Source organism: Anomaloglossus baeobatrachus, chromosome 5 (genome assembly GCF_048569485.1).
Source record: "Anomaloglossus baeobatrachus isolate aAnoBae1 chromosome 5, aAnoBae1.hap1, whole genome shotgun sequence".
Classification (NCBI taxonomy): domain Eukaryota; kingdom Metazoa; phylum Chordata; class Amphibia; order Anura; family Aromobatidae; genus Anomaloglossus; species Anomaloglossus baeobatrachus.
The window spans coordinates 543,100,044-543,121,058 of record NC_134357.1 but is presented as its reverse complement, the minus strand read 5'-3'; the positions used below and the strand labels follow the sequence as shown (position 1 = coordinate 543,121,058).

The window sequence follows — 21,015 nt, the reverse complement described above, 5'->3', positions numbered from 1 at the left end:
ACCCGCCCCCATCGCAGATGCGATATCTTGTGATAGCTGCCGTAGCGAACATTATCGCTACGGCAACTTCACACGCACTTACCTGCCCTGCGACGTGCGGCGTCACAGCGACGTCACACGGCAGGCGGCCAATAGAAGTGGAGGGGCGAAGATGAGCGGGACGTAAACATCTTGCCCACCTCCTTCCTTCCGCATAGCCGGTCGACGCAGGTAGGAGATGTTCCTAGCTCCTGCGGCTTCACACACAGCGATGTGTGCTGCGGCAGCAACGAGCAACAACATCGTACCGACATTATGGAAATGACCGACGCTACACAGATTGCCGATTTACGACGCTTTTGCGATCGTTTATCGGCGCATCTAGGCTTTACACGTTACGACATCGTTACTGGCGCCGGATGTGCGCCACTTTCGATTTGACCCCGACAATATTGCAGTAGCGATGTCGCAGCGTGCAAAGTACCCCTTACTTCTCAACATTTAGTGGTTACTACTCACCTGGGTGGTTATCTGTAGGCATCTCCTCTTTACACCGCTCATCACCCCTCACATATGTCTCTGTAGTATTAATATGGGTCAGAATTTCACCCTGAAACAAACATTGTAAAAGTCACAGACAGATGGAGAAGTCACATCTATGATCAGTTCTAATCCTGCCATCTCCACCGTTCTCATTTCCCAAGTATAAAACATTGTCATGAAAATGTATTAAGCAGATATGTTTTCATGGTCTCTGGATCAGGAGTGACCCTCCCCCCCCCCCCTTCAGAGCCCTGCTAAATTAACAGCCAGCAAAAGCTTTCCTAGCCAGGGCATGGAACAGGTACATTTAAATTAACGTACAACTCTCCCCAGTACTTCAAAGACCCCCTGCACGGCAAGAGAGGCTCCGACTACAATCTGTGTATACAGGGGCAGAGTAAAAGTTTCCTGCAGGAAAACAGCTTATCTGATGAAAAGGCTAGGGCAGTCATATTATCTTCGCTGGTGAAGTATTAATATTGTGAGATACTGTACATACGTCACTCAGATATGGTGTGCATACCGCTGATCTCAAGATTCCATGACGCACAAATCGTAGGACATACGAAAGAGCCACAAATTAATATCTGCCCCCCAGAACATACTGATCCCCCTTGTGTGGTATCCACCTTTTCCTAAAATCGTAATATAAAATAGGAGGGTAATATCGTCCGCGTGGGATGATCCCACATGGAGATATGAGGACTGTGAGGATTCAATAATTCTGGAAGAGGGAAAACCCCCTCCCTTACATGATGTCAGCAGAGGTGGGGGCTGCGGGTGGGACAGAGGTTAATATCAGCCAATGTCTCCTTACCCTCTGTGTCAATGCCTAGAATATATACATTCTGTGTATAGGATTGTCCATTTCCTGGGGGTGCCTCTCCCTTATATTTGAGCCATAATCCGTGACCAGGTGTAGTATTCTCTTTCATTTTTTCTTTTATTTTTTGTAACTGTATTTGTCTTGTTCCTTTTTGTAAATTCTTGTATATTTTTATAAACACTACCTTCTATTTTGGATTAAATATATAAAATTTAATAGCTTCATTCCTCGCTCTATATACGACCCCGAGCCTGAAGCCTTCTGCTATCTGAAACAGATCCCCAGCTACCCCTAAAGTTGGGTGGTGGCAGCGTAATTATTCTTGCATAGAATTATTGGGGTACTATCATTAAGGGTACCGAGATATATATATTCCATGGGATTCGGTGATATACACATTTACCCTTGCTGTGAGACCTCCAATATTTGGCACTATTAGCTCAGCGCAGCTCATTTACTTATTGTCCGGCAGTTCCAAAATTGACCTGACAATAAGGGGGCGCTAGAGAGTAGTCGTGCTCTTGATAAATCCGTGAACAGCGGATAGGATTCTGGTGTGACCCCCCCCCTGGCTGTTCATGACAAACATAATACTGGCGGATAAAACAAGACTGAGCACAAGACTTTCACAGTCATCTACACATCATAGAAGAGATATCATGACACCTTCTCTCCATCTTCCTGGTGATCCTGAGGAACATTGGGATTTTTTTCTTTACAGTCCTGTGGGAGAAGAGGACGGGGACATCTCTCTGGTGTTGTCCTCTTACTGGATAGAACTGGAAGAAACACATACAAGGACTGAATTAATTCTTTACATACAGATAATTATAGTCCGTGTGTATTTAGCCCTGTCTGTTACCTGATGATGTGAGGGGTCGGGGAACCTCCATCATGACGTCCTTGTACAGATCTTTGTGTCCTTCTAAATACTCCCACTCCTCCATGGAGAAATAGACGGTGACATCCTGACACCTTATAGGAACCTGACACATACAATGATACCGTCATCCCCCGATCCCTTCATAGCATTACTGTATAATGTCCCAGCATTCCCAGCAGTGTCACCTCTCCAGTCAGCAGCTCAATCATCTTGTAGGTGAGTTCTAAGATCTTCTGGTCATTGATGTCCTCATGTATCGGGGGGTGAGGTGGAGGCCCTGTGATTGGGCTCAGGGATCTTCCCCATTCCTCGGACATAGGGTACTGACAGCGATCACCGGAGGTCTTCTTCACTACTGTATAATCCTGGTTATGGAGAGACACAGTAATAAATCTCACTACAGACATTTCCAGAGTCCTCACCTCTCCAGTTCTGTCCATCTGTTATTCCCATAGATAAGAATGATGTAATGTGACGTCATCAGAATCTCTCACCTCTCCAGTAAGCCGGAAGAGGATCTCTAGGGTGAGGTGTAATATCCTCTCCGCCATCTTGTCCTTGTCCATATTCAGAAAAATCTTATATAAAATATCTCCACTGAGATCATCCGTTATTGAAGGGAACTGAATGTGAATAAGATGAACTGATGTCATATCATAAAGAATTTTGTGCAATAATACAATTACTGAAGATAATAAGGGAAGACATATCAGGAGATATAAGGTGTAGATGTATTTTCTTGTCTTGTATGGACTGAACTAGAAGTGTGGCTCCCACACACAGACTAAAGTTTGCTGAAACCTGTCATGTAAAGGCCGCTTTACACACTCCGATATCGGTACCGCTGTTAATATGTTCTGTCTGATTCCCCCGTGTGTGGCTTCTCACTGCTGCAGACACACGGGGAATCAGGAAGCTGAGGAGAAAGTGCAATCAGCGCTTCTCTCTCCTGCAGATAGCACTGACAATAGCAATATTAACCTATGCAGAGTGACATCTGCAGACTTCTATTACCGATCAGTGGTCTCCTGCCTGTGGAGCTGCTGGGTCCTAGTGCCCAACAGGTTCAGCTCTGCTTTATCCTGGCTCCTCTACCAGTTAAAGGGAACCTGTCAGCAGAAATTTCGCAATAAAACTAAAAGATTCCCCTTCTGCAGCTCCTGGGCTGCATTCTAGAAAGGTTCCTATTGTTATTGTGCCCCCTTTGAAACCTAAAAAAATACTTTATAAAGTCTTACCTTTTTGTATGCAAAAGTTTTTTTATGGTCACGCGGGCGGGCTGTCTGGCGTCCATTATTCCCCCTCCTGCCGCTTTACGCCGTCCTCCATTGCTCATTTACATACACAAGGACGCCTTCCTCATGTAACTGTCCTCCCGAAGTTTTGCACATGCCCAGTGCCACTCTCGCGGGACTGAGCACTGTGCAAAGCCTGAACGCCATACCTCCCAACCGTCCCGGATACAGCGGGACTATCACGCTTTACATTGTTTGTCCCGTTGCCACGGGCGGGACGGCCGTCTCCCGGGCTCCGCCCACCCACTCTCTCCCCGCCTCCCTGCTTTTCCCTCCTACCATCCTAACACGTGACGTGGCATAACAGAGAGGAGCGCGCTGCCCGAAACTGCTCTGTGCTGCTGCTAAGCCTAAGGTATGTAGAATCTCCCCAGCGCTGATTCCCCTCCCCTCCCGGCCGGAGCCTCTCTGTGCGTGCGGCCGGCCGCCTCTCTGTGCGTGCGGCCGGCCGCCTGTCTGTGCGTGCGGCCGGCCGCCTGTCTGTGCGTGCGGCCGGCCGCCTCTCTGTGCGTGCGGCCGGCCGCCTCTCTGTGCGTGCGGCCGGCCGCCTCTCTGTGCGTGCGGCCGGCCGCCTCTCTGTGCGTGCGGCCGGCCGCCTCTCTGTGCGGGCGGCCGGCCGCCTGTCTGTGCGGGCGGCCGGCCGCCTGTCTGTGCGGGCGACCGGCCGCCTCACTGTGGCTGCCTGCGTCTCCGTGCTGGAGGCCCGCCGGCTGCCTGCGTCTCCGTGCTGGAAGCCCGCCGGCTGCCTGCCTCTCCGTGATGGAGGCCCGCCGGCTGCCTGCCTCTCCGTGATGGAGGCCCGCCGGCTGCCTGCGTGTCCATGCTGGAGGCCCGCCGGCTGCCTGCGTGTCCATGCTGGAGGCCCGCCGGCTGCCTGCGTGTCCATGCTGGAGGCCCGCCGGCTGCCTGCGTGTCCATGCTGGAGGCCCGCCGGCTGCCTGCGTGTCCATGCTGGAGGCCCGCCGGCTGCCTGCGTGTCCATGCTGGAGGCCCGCCGGCTGCCTGCGTTTCCATGCTGGAGGCCCGCCGGCTGCCTGCGTATCCATGCTGGAGGCCCGCCGGCTGCCTGCGTTCCATGCTGGAGGCCCGCCGGCTGCCTGCGTTTCCATGCTGGAGGCCCGCCGGCTGCCTGCGTGTCCATTCTGGAGGCCCGCCGGCTGCCTGCGTTTCCATGCTGGAGGTCCGCCGGCTGCCTGCGTGTCCATGCTGGAGGCCCGCCGGCTGCCTGCGTTTCCATGCTGGAGGCCCGCCGGCTGCCTGCGTGTCCATGCTGGAGGCCCGCCGGCTGCCTGCGTTTCCATGCTGGAGGCCCGCCGGCTGCCTGTCCATTCTGGAGGCCCGCCGGCTGCCTGCGTTTCCATGCTGGAGGCCCGCCGGCTGCCTGCGTGTCCATGCTGGAGGCCCGCCGGCTGCCTGCGTGTCCATGCTGGAGGCCCGCCGGCTGCCTGCGTTTCCATGCTGGAGGCCCGCCTGTCTGTGCGTGCGGCCGGCCGCCTGTCTGTGCGTGCGGCCGGCCGCCTGTCTGTGCGTGCGGCCGGCCGCCTGTCTGTGCGTGCGGCCGGCCGCTGTCTGTGCGTGCGGCCGGCCGCCTGTCTGTGCGTGCGGCCGGCCGCCTGTCTGTGCGTGCGGCCGGCCGCCTGTCTGTGCGTGCGGCCGGCCGCCTGTCTGTGCGTGCGGCCGGCCGCCTGTCTGTGCGTGCGGCCGGCCGCCTCACTGTGGCTGCCTGCGTCTCCGTGCTGGAGGCCCGCCGGCTGCCTGCGTGTCCATGCTGGAGGCCCGCCAGCTGCCTGCGTTTCCATGCTGGAGGCCCGCCGGCTGCCTGCGTGTCCATGCTGGAGACCCGCCGGCTGCCTGCGTTTCCATGCTGGAGGCCCGCCGGCTGCCTGCGTGTCCATGCTGGAGGCCCGCCGGCTGCCTGCGTTTCCATGCTGGAGGCCCGCCGGCTGCCTGCGTGTCCATGCTGGAGGCCCGCCGGCTGCCTGCGTTTCCATGCTGGAGGCCCGCCGGCTGCCTGCGTGTCCATTCTGGAGGCCCGCCGGCTGCCTGCATTTCCATGCTGGAGGTCCGCCGGCTGCCTGCGTGTCCATGCTGGAGGCCCGCCGGCTGCCTGCGTTTCCATGCTGGAGGCCCGCCGGCTGCCTGCGTTTCCATGCTGGAGGCCCGCCGGCTGCCTGCGTTTCCATGCTGGAGGCCCGCCGGCTGCCTGCGTTTCCATGCTGGAGGCCCGCCGGCTGCCTGCGTTTCCATGCTGGAGGCCCGCCGGCTGCCTGCGTTTCCATGCTGGAGGCCCGCCGGCTGCCTGCGTTTCCATGCTGGAGGCCCGCCGGCTGCCTGCGTTTCCATGCTGGAGACCCGCCGGCTGCCTGCGTTTCCATGCTGGAGGCCCGCCGGCTGCCTGCGTGTCCATGCTGGAGGCCCGCCGGCTGCCTGCGTTTCCATGCTGGAGGTCCGCCGGCTGCCTGCGTGTCCATGCTGGAGGCCCGCCGGCTGCCTGCGTGTCCATGCTGAATGGGTGTGGATGGGGAGTGGATATGGGCGTGACTGTGAAATGGGTGTGGTTAGGGGGCGTGGCCTAAAAATTTGCCAAACTTTGTCCTTTTCCTTCTTTAAAAGTTGGGAGGTATGAATATCGGGTAACCAAGGACAGGGCTTCTTGGTTACCCGATGTTTACATTGGTTACCAGCCTCCGCACAAGCCGGCTCCTGCTGTCTGCACATTTAGTTGTTGCTGTCTCGCTGTCACACACAGCGATCTGTGCTTCACAGCAGGACAGAAACAACTAAAAAAATGGCCCAGGACATTCAGCAACAACCAACGACCTCACAGCAGGGGCCAGGTTGTTGCTGGATGTCACACACAGCAACATCGCTAGCAACATCGCTGCTACGTCACAAAAGTTGTTCGTTAGCAGCGATGTTGCTAGCGATGTTGCTTAGTGTGACGGGGCCTTTACTCTGACAGTTAGGGATAACCGTCAGCACTACAGTAGTGCAGTGTATCACCTGAGCAATCAGAGGCCTGAATGTTGTATGATCGTACTAATGAAGATTTGTGAGAAAAAAAAAAATATAAAAAAAACTTATAACTGAAAAATAGTTTAGCAGGAGACAAAAAGAACATTCTCCATACTTGACAAAAAGGCAGTAAGAAAGAGAAAGAACCCCTCGTACATATGTTGAGGAGAGCCATAAGATGAAATACTTAATTAACTTCTTGACAAGGGATTGTGGGAAATATGTCGATTTGCCTTACATAATTCAGGTTTCAGATCATATACATGACACAGATATAAAGATGGCTGCCATTGCCTGTTTCTCCACACCTTGCCTGGAATGCAAGGAATGTCCAGGTGTAAGAAGATACCATATAAGGGAAGACCCCTGCTCAAGCTAGAAGACCAAACCATCAGCATGGATAAACCAGATGACGTCCCTCCCATCACCATCACCATGGATCCATCCAATGATGTCAAAGACCCGCCTACAATGACGCCCACCAATCAGCTCATGGACTAACACATTGTTCGACCCACTGACCAATGAACACATCCGGACATGCCCCTTTGCAAGGTTATATCAGAGCAAGCTCAGTTGTAATAAAGGCAGAGCATGGGCTGACTTCTGTCGAGGAAAGATGAATATCCGACTGTGTCTGATCTCATTTTTCAAGCATGCACTCGACCCACACCAATTAGACCAGGCAGTAGGCAACTAGTGATCTCTGGTTAAGAGTTCACCCTAACACATATATAACACCTGCTGACCATTCCAGAACTAAAATTTCCAGACTTGGGAAACTGATCCTAGAGGTCAGTGGTATATGCCATGTTCATCTGTATAAAAACTGGGGATAAGTGAGGATTTATTTTTTAGCCGGTGGTGTGGATGGTACCATAGTGTGGGGGGCATCTTGTAGTATCATAAAGTTTGTGGGGACGGATAGCGGTACTATGGGAACATTATACTGCATGTGGGGAGGGATGGTGTTACTGTGGGAACATTATACTGTGTGTGGGGAGAGATGGCGGTACTGTGGGAACATTATATTGCGCATAAAGCGATGGCGGTACTGTGGAAACATTATACTGTGTGCGGGGGATGGCGGTACTGTGGAAACATACTGTGTGGGGAGGGATGGTGGTACTGTGGCAATATTATACTGTGTGGGAGGATGATGGTACTGTTGGAACATTATAATGTGTGGGAGGGGGTAACAGTACTGTGGGAACATTATACTGTGTTTGGGGGATGGTGGTACTGGGGGAACATTATACCGTGTGTGTGGAGAGATGGCGGTTCTGTGGGAACATTATATTGCGTATAAAGCTATGGCGGTACTGTGAACACATTATATTGTGTGTGAAAGGATGGTGGTACTGTGAGAACATTATACTGTATGTTGGGGGTTGGTGGTATTGTGAGAACATTATATTGTATGTTGGGGGGGATGGTGGTGCTGTGGGAACATTATACTGTGTGTTGGGGGATGGTGGTACTGTGAGAACATTATACTGTGTGTGGTGGGATGGTGGTACTGTCGGAACATTATACGGTGTGTTGGGAGAATGGAGGTACTGTGGGAACATTATACTGTGTGGGGGGATGGAGGTACTGTGGGAACATTATACTGTGGAGGGGATGGCAGTACTGTGGGAACATTATACTGTGTGAGGGGATGGTGGTGGGAACAGTATACTGTGTGTTGGGGGGATAGTGGTACTGTGGGAACATTATACTGTGTATTGGGGCGATGGTAGTATGGCAACGATATCAACTGTTCTGTATAGAAAATCTGCTGCATTTTACAGTCTGAGCAAAGTGGAGGCGATTTCATGAAAACTTGTGACCACTTTGAATTGTACGGTTTCGATTTATTTATTTTTTTCATTGCAGACTTCTATGGGGAACCGGTTAAAAAAATATGTAAAACACATTTGTATAAAACACACTGTTAAACAGGGCTGTGGAGTCGGAGTCATGGAATCGAAGTCGACATAAAATGGACAGATTCTGACTCCTAAAATACATAATATATTGGCTACATTGGTTCAATGCATGTGATGATTATTTTTTCATAAGAATTTGGAAAAGTTATGAGATGTCCTATAAATGTCTGTTCTATTCCTGATCAAAGAATCTAGGATTTTAGTTAAGATGAATCTGTGCTGCACTTCAGCTACATGATATAAGTAGTGATGTTACCATTTTACTACAATAAATTTATCAAAAACATCAGTCATGTAATGTACAGTTGAAACCAGAAGTTTACATCCATTATCTAAAAAGACACATCTACATGTTTTTCTCACTATCTGACATGAAATCAGAATAAACCTTTCCCCTTTTAGGTCAATTAGGAACCAAAATATATTTACTTTTGCCAAATGCCAGAAGAATAAGAGAGAGAATGTTTAAAGGCGTTTTTATTACTTTCTGCAAAGTCAAAAGTTCACATACACTGAGAGTACTGTGCCTTTAAACAATATGTGACAGCCCATATAGTGATGTCATGTCTTTGGAAACTTCTGATAGGTTTATTAGCAACATCTGAGTTAATTAGACACCTGTGAATGTATTTTAATACACATCTGATATACACTGCTTCTTTGTGTAGCCTCATGGGTAAGTAAAAAGAAATCAGCCAAGATCTCAGAAAGAGAATTGTGGACAATTCTGGTTCATCCTTGGGTGCAATTTCCAGATACCTGAAGGTGCCACTTTCACCTCTACAAATATTTATACGCAAGTACAAAGAAGATGGGAATGTCCAGCAATCATACTGCTCTGGAAGGAGATGGGTTCTGTGTACCAGAGATGAACGTGCTTTGATCAGACATGTGCATATCAATCCAAGAAAAAAAAAAAGAAAAAGAAACCTTGTGAGGATGCTGGCAGAAGCTGGTAAGATTGTGTCATTATCCATAGTGAAACGAGTACTGTATCAACATGGGATGAAAGGCCACTCTGCCAAGAAGAAGCCATTACTCCAAAAGAAACATAAAAAAGCCAGATCAATGTTTGCAAATGCACACAGGAACACGGACCTTCATTTTTGGGGACATGTCCTGTGCTCTGATGAAACTAAAATTGAACTGTTTGGCCATAATGACCATTCTTACGTTTGAAGGAAAAAATGAGAAGCTTTGAAGCCTAAGAACACCATCCCAACTGTAAAACACTGGGACGGCAGCATCATGTTGTAGCGTTGTTTTGTTGCATAAGGGACTGGTGCACTTAACAAAATAGATGGCATCATGAGGAAAGAAGATTATGTGGCAATACTGAAGCAACATCTGAAGACATCAGCCATAAACTTAAAGCTTGGGTGGAAATGGAAATGGGTCTTCCAAATGTACAATGACCAGAAGCTACTGCAAAACTGGTTACAAACTGGCTTTAGGATAACAAAGTCAATGTTTTGGAGTGGCCATCACAAAACTCTGATCTCAATCCTATGAAAATTTATCAGCAAAGCTGAAAAGGACAGTGCGGTGCGAACAAAGGCGACCAGCAAACATGGCTCAGTTACCCCACTTCTGTCAAGAGAAATGGGCCCAAATTCCCACCAACTAGTTTGAGAAACTTGTGAAAGGAGATCCAAAACGTTTCACCGAGGTCATGAGGTTTAAGGGCAATGGTAACAAATACTAATGAAATGAGCAAAAACAGTAGAATGGAAGGCACTCACCAGTTTTTCTTGCAGAAAAAGTCTTGTTTACAAAAGAAACGGCATATTAGGGAGGAGGGGGAGAGAGTGACACGGAGCACACACAGACAACAGCTGTTTCGCACCGGCAGCCAACGCTTTGACAAGCCTCTACTGTACAGAGAGACTTGTCAAAGCGCCGGCTGCCGGTGCGAAACAGCTGTTGTCTGTGTGTGGTCCGTGTCTCTCTCTCCCCCTCGTCCCTAATATGCCGTTTCTTTTGTAAAGAATAAACAAGACTTTTTCTGCAAGAAAAACTGGTGAGTGCCTTCCATTCTTCTGTTTTTGCTCTAATCGCTATGTGATTGTTCTTTGAAGTTGCACCGCCAGTTGCAGAGTCATATTAAGGAGTGTATAGTCTGCCCACCGTGACAGGTGAAGAAGCATAGTAATTACTAGCTGGAAGTTGTGCTCGGTTTTTCCTTCTATCTTGGATGAAATACTAATGAAAGGTATGTAAACTCTTGAGTTTGCAGAAAGTAATAAAAATGCCTTAAAACATTTTCTCTCTCTCATTATTTTGGCAAATGGCAAATATAAATAATTTTGGTTCCCAATTGACCTAAAACGGGAAAGGTTTATTCTGCTTTCATGTCAGATAGTGAGAAAAACATGCAGATGTGCCTTTATAGAGAGCAGATGGAAACTTCAGGTTTCAACTGTATGAGGGAGTCAGAGTTGGAGTCAGAATCAGGGACATTGAGGAGTTGGAGTCGGAGGTTTGGCTTACCGACTCCACAGCCCTGAAAAAAACTCTTCTTCAAATCTGAACCAAAAACATCAAATGATGCAAACAAAAACAAAAAAAACCCTCATATAAATGTAGTACAAATACAAAAACCTGAGAAGATTGTTATTATGTAGTTTGGTGCGGACGCCTGCAGAAAATGTACAGATAAAAAAAACTGCAACATTTATGCTACACGTGAACTCGGCCTTACAGATGTGTTTGGCAGATTGGCTCTTGTGTTACAAAAAAATAGTTTCTGGCTGCTAAAACTATGAATGAACAAAATATAAAATTGACATTGAATAGTGATGGGCAAACCCAGACTGTAAAATTCGGGATCTGTACCAGATATCTATTATCCGTACACCGACCCCAAACACTGAGTTCTCAGGTAACTCCGTGTAACTAATTGGATTCGGCCACCCAGATAATTAAAAAAAAGAACGAAAGAAAATAGGGAATAGAGCAGGAGCGTTTTAAACTACTTCCGGGGCCACTCATTATCCTCATACATATTCACTGCTTCCCCCACCCACTGTCACACAGGGTGGGGCACGGTCTGACTACAACAATCCCAGATGCCGGGACTGCCAGTGGGCGGGAGTAGAGTTGAATATGTATGAGGGTAATAAGCAGCTCCGGAAGCAGTGTACAGCTGCGTGCGTGAGACTCCGTAAGTATAACGCTCCTGCTCTAATCCTACTAGCCCTTTCTACTACCATTCTAAAGCACAATATTCGGGCCCCCATAGACTTATATGGGGATTGGTGTGAGGGCAGATTTTTGGGATTCTGTCCGGTCCAGAACCGGGGTTCTTTTTAAAATCCAGTTGGACTCACCGATCACATATCTGCGGGTTCGCCCATCTCTAGTCCTGGATACAGAGGACGCTCCCTGATTTCTCCCTGCACCCTGCTGTCCTTGGCGTCTGCTGAACGCCCCTCACTGCATCCGACCCTCTGACAACTTGATATTTGTTAGAATGTACAGGCTCCTTCCCAGTATGATGTAATTTGTCACATGATAGGGGGCGTGTTCAAGATGCAGCACAATTTTTCAGACGGAATAACATGCTTTTTCTAAGTCCATGTAGTCATGGAGTTGCTTAAAATAGAAGTGGGAGTCTGGGGGTAAAAACTCCAGATGGGGGGGCAGGGGGCGGAGCCTGCATGATTATAGTCGATAGGAGGAAATATTGCCACGCCCATGAATCAATCCGTCTATGCCCATAACCTGGAAGGAGCCCAGACATTTTAGGCTCAACCCTAACAACTCTTCTTGCCGGGTAAAAAGAAATGGTGAATGGGTGATAAGTTACGAGGAGAAAAATATAGAGTGGAGTACGGTGTGTCCTTCTATCACTGCTGTAGAGTTGTGAGGGTGGAACATTATACCGTGTGGGGGCAGAATGGGGCCGAAGACCGAGGGCAGAAAAGGGCCGAAGGCAAGAAAAGGGCCGAGGGCAAGAAAAGGGCTGAGGACTGAGGACAGAAAGGGGCTGAGGACCAAGAGCAAGAAAAGGGCCGGGCACTGAGGACAAGAAAGAGGGTAGATGTACCGCCCTGAGAGGGGCTCGGCAGCTCTCCGCTGCTCGGGCCGAGACGCTCGAGGTCCGGGCTCAGGTTGTCGGTGGCACGAGCGCCTCCGGAGCGGGGGCCACGTCGCTCTGTTAAGGGGAGGCAGTGGGGTGGTGGTGGTGTGGGACGAGGTGCGCAGCCGGGGGGGGGGGGGCGCGTTATCGTCGGACGGGTCGTGACGCTACCCACGGGTCGTGGTGACGGGATGCACCACTGCTGCGGCTGGAGTGATGGGGGCTCGTCCGGGATCGGTTTTGTGGCCGCAGCCTAGATGTTAGCCCCTCCGTGGGTAGGGGCGGTGTGTCCCGGGGCCCGGTGAGGGATGTGCTGGCGACGGTGTTGTTGTCGGGGTGCAGGGTCGTGCCCGGATGGCACTGGTGTACTCACGATTAATTCACACTCAGAGTCACTGGTAAACCAAAGTTCGGGTATGGTCGGGTTCCGCAGCCGGCTGCTTGTGTCCCTTGTGAGGCTGATGGTGGCCCCTTTCCCTTGCACCTCTTGTTGTGGTTGTTGGCTCCCCTGCCTGGGCAGTGGTAGCCCGCTCCCCGGCGTTCAGCTGCCGGAGGAGCCCTCTGTTACCCGCAGGCGCTGGCCCGTTGGATGTTTGGCCCTTGGCGGTGGCTCTCACCCGGTATCGGTGGGCTTTTGCCTTCTTTCAGGACTTTGGGTGAGAATGAACCCGTGAGGTCCAGACTGCAATCAGTTAATTTGCCTATACTCAGTGGCTTTTAAGCTAGGACGGGGTCTGAGTAACCGGTTTCTGGTGCTCCGGTAAACGGTTGACTCCCCGGTTCAGGGCCGGTGGGCTCCAACCCTGGCCCGGTCCCTACGGTTCTGCCGGTTGCTGTACCGGTACTCCTGCAGACGGCCACCACCGTCTGCCTGCCTTACGTTACGGGGATCCCAGGCTTCAACCCGGGTCCCTGACAGCTCTGCTCCTCTACACCTCCTGTCACTGTCACTCTACAACTCATCTGTTTGTATTTCCTGCCTCGGGACAGTAGTCTCCTCGGTGGGCGTGCCTTTCCGCCTGATTCCGCCCACCTGGTGTGCCCTACTGGCCCTGAGGGAGGCATCAGGTCTCCCTTTCGGGTGACGGGTGTGTCCTCACAAGGGATGGGGGTGTGTGTGTAATGTGGTAGGTGTTGTTACCTGTGACCCCTGGGGTCCAGGGCGTCACACAGACGCTAGATTGTACGGGCTCTTGCCCGGTATGACGTAATTTGTCACGTGTTCAAAATGCAGTCTGATGTTTCCAGACAGAAAAACAATGTTTATTCTAAGTCCACCTGGCATAGAGTTGATTAAAATAGAAGCTGGGTGGGGGTAAGAGCTCCAGATAGGGGGGGTGCAGGGGGCGGAGCCTGCAGGATTATAGCGGACAGGAAAAAACATCACCAAGCCCCAACGCAAATAGTCATGCCCATCAAACAAGCCGGTGACGCCCATGACCTGACGGCAGGCCGAGGACCGAGGGCAGGAGAGGGGCCGAGGACCGAGGGCAGGAGAGGGGGCGAGGATCGAGGGCAGGAGAGGGGACGAGGATCGAGGGCAGGAAAGGGGCCGAGGACCGAGGGGCAGGAAAGGGACCGAGGAACGAGGGCAGACGGGTTTCCTCACTTCCGGCCTCTCATAGTTGGGGCGTCTGCATCTATCAGAGGAAAAGGAACAAAAACCTCACGATTCATAGAAATCAGCGAGAGAAAAACCCCAAGAAAGTGTCAGAGCTGAAGGGGTTAATGCCCCTGCCCCAGTAATGGGGACTCTCCACATACCTCCTCCTGCAGAGCCGCACACTAGATATATGGCTGCTCTGTGCTTCCAGGACCTGTGATGATGTCACATGGAGGGGAGGAGTCAGGGGTCACATGGTCAGCTCCTCAGTGTATGCAGGACTCTGCTGTGCTGGGTGTCATGGTGCTGGATGAGGGGAAGGTTATGTGTGGGGTCAGGAGGGGTTTACAGTGTGGATGTAGCAGAGCCGTGTGTGTACGAGGTGTACGGAGCAGAGCCGTGTGTGTACGAGGTGTACGGAGCAGAGCCGTGTGTGTACGAGGTGTATGGAGCGGAGCCGTGTGTGTACGAGGTGTACGGAGCGGAGCCGTGTGTGTACGAGGTGTACGGAGCAGAGCCGTGTGTGTACGAGGTGTACGGAGCAAAGCCGCGTGTGCACGAGGTGTACGGAGCGGAGCCGTGTGTGTACGAGGTGTACGGAGCGGAGGCGTGTGTGTACGAGGTGTACGGAGCGGAGCAGTGTGTGTACGAGGTGTACGGAGCGGAGCCGTGTGTGTACGAGGTGTACGGAGCGGAGGCGTGTGTGTACGAGGTGTACGGAGCAGAGACGTGTGTGTACGAGGTGTACGGAGCAGAGACGTGTGTGTACGAGGTGTACGGAGCGGAGCCGTGTGTGTACGAGGTGTACGGAGCGGAGCCGTGTGTGTACGAGGTGTACGGAGCGGAGCCGTGTGTGTACGAGGTGTACGGAGCGGAGGCGTGTGTGTACGAGGTGTACGGAGCGGAGCAGTGTGTGTACGAGGTGTACGGAGCGGAGCCGTGTGTGTACGAGGTGTACGGAGCAGAGCCGTGTGTGTACGAGGTGTACGGAGCAGAGCCGTGTGTGTACGAGGTGTACGGAGTGGAGCCGTGTGTGTACGAGGTGTACGGAGCGGAGCCGTGTGTGTACGAGGTGTACGGAGCGGAGCCGTGTGTGTACTAATTATATGAAGCGGAGCCATTTGCATGAAATGTATGGATTGGAGCCAAGTGTATATGACGTGTATGGAGCGGAGCCGCGTGTGTATATTATTGTTTCCCCCATTGACTCATCCAGTTTCGGCTTTACAGCCCCATGTCTCTGCCCTGCGCTCAGTCCCAGGATCCGGCACTCTCTGTGTTTATAGATTTGTATATCTTGGTAGCAGTGTCTCCCGGTCTCTTACTAAGGCTACATTCACACTTCCGTTGTTTTAAAACCGTCACAATCCGTCACCTTGAGTAATTACAGTATCCTGCAAAATATTTTGCAGGAATCTGTTTTTCCCCATAGACTTGTATTAACGACATGCGCTGCATCCGCTGCATGACGGATCAGTCATGGAATGACTGACAGTCGGGCGGTATGAATGCACAATGTAACGTTTTTTGGAGCGGCGGCTATAATGGATGTCTATGGTGCTGGATTCCGTCATGCTATACTGACCATGCCCAGCATGTTTGGCACACCCATTTGGCTGTCCCAAATACAAACGGATCACGATGGATCCGTCAAAAAACGGATGCACAACGGATGCAATGGATTAGTTTTTTCACAGGATTCCTGTGAACTGAATCCTGTGAAATAAGGCTAGGTTCGTATTTCCGTTGTTTTGCATCAGTCACATGCATTGTACAACGGATGATAAAAATTGGAATTCATTGTCATGATAAAGCGGATTCCGTTGTAAAACGAGAGAGAGAGAACGATCAGCTGATCATTCACAATAGCCGGCCGCCGGCTTTTGAGAGCGATCAGCTGATCGCCCAGCGGCCGGGTTCTGTGAACGATCAGCTGATCACTCTCAAAAGCTGGTGGCCCGGAGATCAGCTGATCGCTCGCAGAAGCCGGCCGCCGGATGATCAGCTGATCGTTCAGCCGCCGAGAGAGAGAGAGACATTCATTTGGATGATTAAACACAAGATCTGAGCATGCGCAGTGAAAACATAAGGATTCCGCTGCTCAAAAAAAGTTACATGCTGCGTTCCTGCCGCCCGACCGTCAGTCGTTCCACGACTGATCAGTCAGGCAGCGGATGCAACGCAAGGACATCGGTTGCACTACGCTGCTCATACAAGTCTATAGGAACAACGAAATCCGCTAAACGGATTGCGTTGTTTATCGAAGCGGCGGATTGTGACTGATCATAAACAACGGAAATGTGAACCTAGCCTAACACATCCATTGCGTCAGTTGACATCTCAAAAACGACAGATCCGTCATTGTGACCCAACGACGGACCTGACGGATTTACAACAACGGAAGTGTGAATGTAGCCTAAAGGGGGCTTTACATGCTACGATATCGTTAATGTTTTGTCGTCGGGGTCAAGTTGTTAGTGACGCACATCCGGCGTCATTAACGATATCGCAGCGTGTGACACTGACCAGCGACCTTAAGCGACCTCAAAAATGGTGAAAATCGTTCACCATGGAGAGGTCGTCCCAAACTCAAAAATCGGTAAGGGTTCATCGTTCATCCAGGTGGTTCATCACTCATGCGGCAGCACACATCGCTATGTGTGACACTGCAGGAGCGAGGAACGTCTCCTTACCTGCCGCCGGCCACAATGTGGAAGGAAGGAGGTGGGCAGGATGTTACGTCCTGCTCATCTCCGCCCCTCCGCTTTGATTGGCCGGCCGCTTAGTGACATTGCAGTGACGTCGCTGTGATGCCGAAGTCCCTCCCCCTTGAAGGAGGGATAGTTCGGCAGTCACAGCGCCGCCGCCGACCAGGTAAGTATGTGTGACGCTGCCGTAGCGATAATGTTCGCTACGGCAGCAATCACAAACAATCGCATGCGCGACGGGGGCGGGTACTTACACGCTTGCTATTGCTACAAATTGCTAGCGATATCGCTACCGTGTAAAGCCCCCTTTACATCGACTCTTGGTCACTTTTTCAGCATTATTTGCTCCTCACTTCTGGCACAATTACCCCACGCTGCCTTTTTTAGACAGCTTTATGTGTGGAATGTAACTTGTGATTTTCTCGGCTTTGATGACAAATAGACGGAGATGAGTGAACCTCCCAAGGTTCGGTTTGGTCCCTTTTCACTGAATTTACCTGTGTTCGCCAAACAGTTCGACAAACATTTCCGAACACCATTAAATTTAATGGGAGGCAAAAACAAAGGCAGTTGCAATATGCACCCAGAGCCACGAGAAGTCCTGGGTGCATATTGCTAATCCCTGCCTAACCGTTCCTGTATACACTAGCATAGATACAGAGATCTGTAGAAAAAGTATTTCTAAAGATCTTTTATCTTATGCTAAGGAGCGAGGGGACTAGTCCCCTGGGCGTTAGTTCCCCTTGTCACTCGGCTCCATTAGCATGTTAGTACGCCCCTGTGGGCGCATGACCCAAACTCCGGGGTCAGGTGCATTGAGTCGAAATCCAGCCTTGGACGCGATAGCGCCGGAGAGGTGAGTGAGATCATCCTCTCATGCTGAACATTCGTTAGCATATTAACACGCCCACAGGGGCGTACTAACATGCTAATAGAGCCAACTAGCCAGGGGAACTAACGGACTAGTCCCCTCGCTCATTAACATAAGATAAAAGATATTTAGAAATACCTTTTCTAAAGATCTCTTTATCTATGCTAGTGTATACAGGGACGGTTAGGCAGGGATTAGCAATATACACCCAGAACTGCTCATGCCTCTGGGTGCATATTGGACCTGACAGGTTCCCTTTACGGGTACCATCATTTCTGTCCAGGCCTGTTTTAGGAGTTTTATATTTTTTTAATTCTGTGGAAACATGGTTGAAAAGCAATGTCTGACTTTCATTTGTTCATTTTTGTAATTTTTTTTAATTTATTATTACTTTTGTCAGATTCAAGTTATTTCTGTGACCGTTGAGGGTTTTTCTTTCATTAAATGAGGGGTACCAACAATTTTGACCACGTGTGTATGCTATAGAAGGAGTGAGTTTGGTGCAGCAGAGGAGCGTAAAATAAAACATTGTATATTATGTACTAACTGCACCTGGAGAAATCTCAGTCTTTCTCGTTTTAGGTTCTGTTATGCTCCAGAACGTCCTGTGTTAGTTCGGCAACGACTCGTGTGATATTTCAGCCATGAGGAGACTGGAACACTATAAAGACTCCAGTGTCGTGGTGGGACGGTTGGAGTATTCGTTCATTTACAGCCCCAAAGTTACCTCACTCTAATATTGATTACACTGTTATTGTCCTCCTTGTCATGATCATTATCATTAATACTTGACTGCATCATTATATACTTGACTGCCTATCATTACTGGACTACATCATTATATACTGGATTGTCTCAGATTTCAGGAGTACCAAAAGATGGACTACTCAACAGCACAGAGATAAGGCTGAGCATTATAACCTGAGCCAGAGATGAGGAATTAAGGACAAAAGACGAATCCAGTAGTTTACCACGGATCCAATATACATCATACATACACTGTATATATGATAATATTTTGTTTGTTGTTTATGTCTGGGTATTCTACCCCTATTAAATTCATAAGTGTGCATATAGACACTTTAAGTATAAGTGCAGGTGTTCATGCATTTATGACCGGAAGTTAATCCATTTACACATGGGTCAATGATCTGCATGAGCTTTATAGATTCAGGAGATATTTGGTAATTTTAGCTTAAGTCTGTATATGCACTCGTGGCAAAGGTATATATATTTTGTGTAATAAAGTTGTTTATGTGTCGTGTTGTGTGAATAGGGAAATAGATTAAGGTTCTTTAGGGAGAGCCCCCCTCATTTCATAGTTGTGTTCCACTTCAACCCTAGCAATTGGTGATGTTTATAAGGGATGGATTGAAAGTCAGTTAGATGAACAGTTTTCTAACCATCAGCCAACTTAGGTATCGCTGACATCACGCCACACCTTAAAACAAGGACCTGCTATGCATAAAAGCCTATGTATCTATTCATAGTTGAACCTCATTAATGGTAAGTCTGGCAGGGTAAAGGAGTGTACATGGGATAATTACGGGGCAACCTATGGTCTATGTGGGTGGAGCCATTCTAGAGTGTGACCAGCAATAACAGACTTTGGGTAGGCGGATACTAAAAGATTGGTAATGATGTCGTTCATACCCCATCATGCCAGGAAGGAACCCCAGAATGAGGGAGGGGCTCTATGTGGCCAGGCCCAACTACCAGTTGTGACGCCAGGCAGTCCCATGGACGCCAAGATGAAGTCGATATATTCTGTGGATGGACATGGTTACAGTACGGCAGGGAGGAGTTACCACAATGGGTGATGTTTCGATACCTACAGTATGTATAATACTTCATTCCATCCTGAACTATTATTAGTTATAGGGTTGAGCAGACACATTATTAATCCCAGCACAAAACTTCCCTCATAATTTCATGAATTCATAATTGTCGTGTTCTAGACTACAGGGGGATTGTAGCGTCGAAGTGTAATTGTGAAGTAATATACAATAATATATATCACTCACTTGTGCTAGATGGTTGGGTAAACAAATGAGAACCATGTGGTTTACTTTGCCTTTTTTTAGTTAGGAGTAGTGATGGGCAAACTCCCCCCCGATGTTCGGGATCAGGAGCCTTGCCAGAACGTTTTGTAAAGTTCGAGTTCAGGGCCGAAGATAACGCAAACTTTTGTCCAAACCCCGAGCTTGAACTTTACAGTTATGGGATGGGGCGGGGGGCTGTAAAATAAAGAATATAGTTAATAATAAATATTGTCATTATACTTACCGGTCCCGCGACGCATCCTGCAGATCCGCTCAGCCGCTGTCTCCAGGCTGCTTCTGCTTCTGGGTCCGATCATTAACTTCCAGTGGTATTCACTGCACTGCTTGTCATTCGGCAGTCTTTGGCTTTTTTCGGCCGTGTTCGCCGTGACGTCAGGGTTCACCCGAGTCCATGGCTTAGCCATGAACTCGATTGAACTGTGGCTATCACTGTCAGCCTGCTTTTCTCTGTGTATAGACGCTTGTCTATACAGAGCGATGAAGCAAAGCTGACATTTTTCTCCCTGTGGACTACGTCGGACTAAAGATATTTTTATAATAAAGATGGAGTCTCCAAATGTTTTTTTTTTGTTTTATTTCTAAAAAAAATTTCTATGTGTTGTGTTTTTCTATTTACTGTTTACTAGAAATTCATGGTGGCCATGTCTAATTTGGCGTGACACCATGAATTTCGGGCTTAGTACCAGCTGAGTATACAAAGCTGGTATTAACCCCTTTATTACCCAGTGTTACACCACCTTCAGGGCTGCTGAACGAGCCGGGTAAAGCATCTGAAAATGGTGCTAAAAAACAATGCACTATTTCCAGGGGTGGCTGCGGGCTGCAGTTTTTAGCATGGGGGCCCAAAATGCTTGGGACTTACCACGCTGAGAACCCCAGCCCCCAGCTAACTTGTTTTACCTGACTGGTGATCAACAAATGGCGGGAGCCCACACTTTTTTTAATTATTTTTTTAAGTAATTTAAAAAAAAAACAAAAGAATGGGTTTTCCTGTAGTTTGATTGCCGGCCAAGGTAAAGCCCGGCAGATGGGGGTGGCAGGCGATAGCCGTCCACTTTATCTGTGCTGAGAATCAAAAATACAGCAGAGCGCTACTTTTTTAAATTATTTATTTATTTTTACACTACATGTGTGAGGGACCCAACAGCCAATCACAAACGCTGTCACACTTAATGGGCATCTGTGATTCGCTGTTGGAGTAACCTGGAATCTGCACA

At 49.5% G+C, this 21,015-nt stretch overlaps 1 pseudogene; it reads right to left on the bottom strand.

The window, feature by feature from the left end:
* Positions 1-21,015, bottom strand: part of LOC142312225 (uncharacterized) — a 268,034-nt pseudogene that overhangs the window by 98,900 nt on the left and 148,119 nt on the right.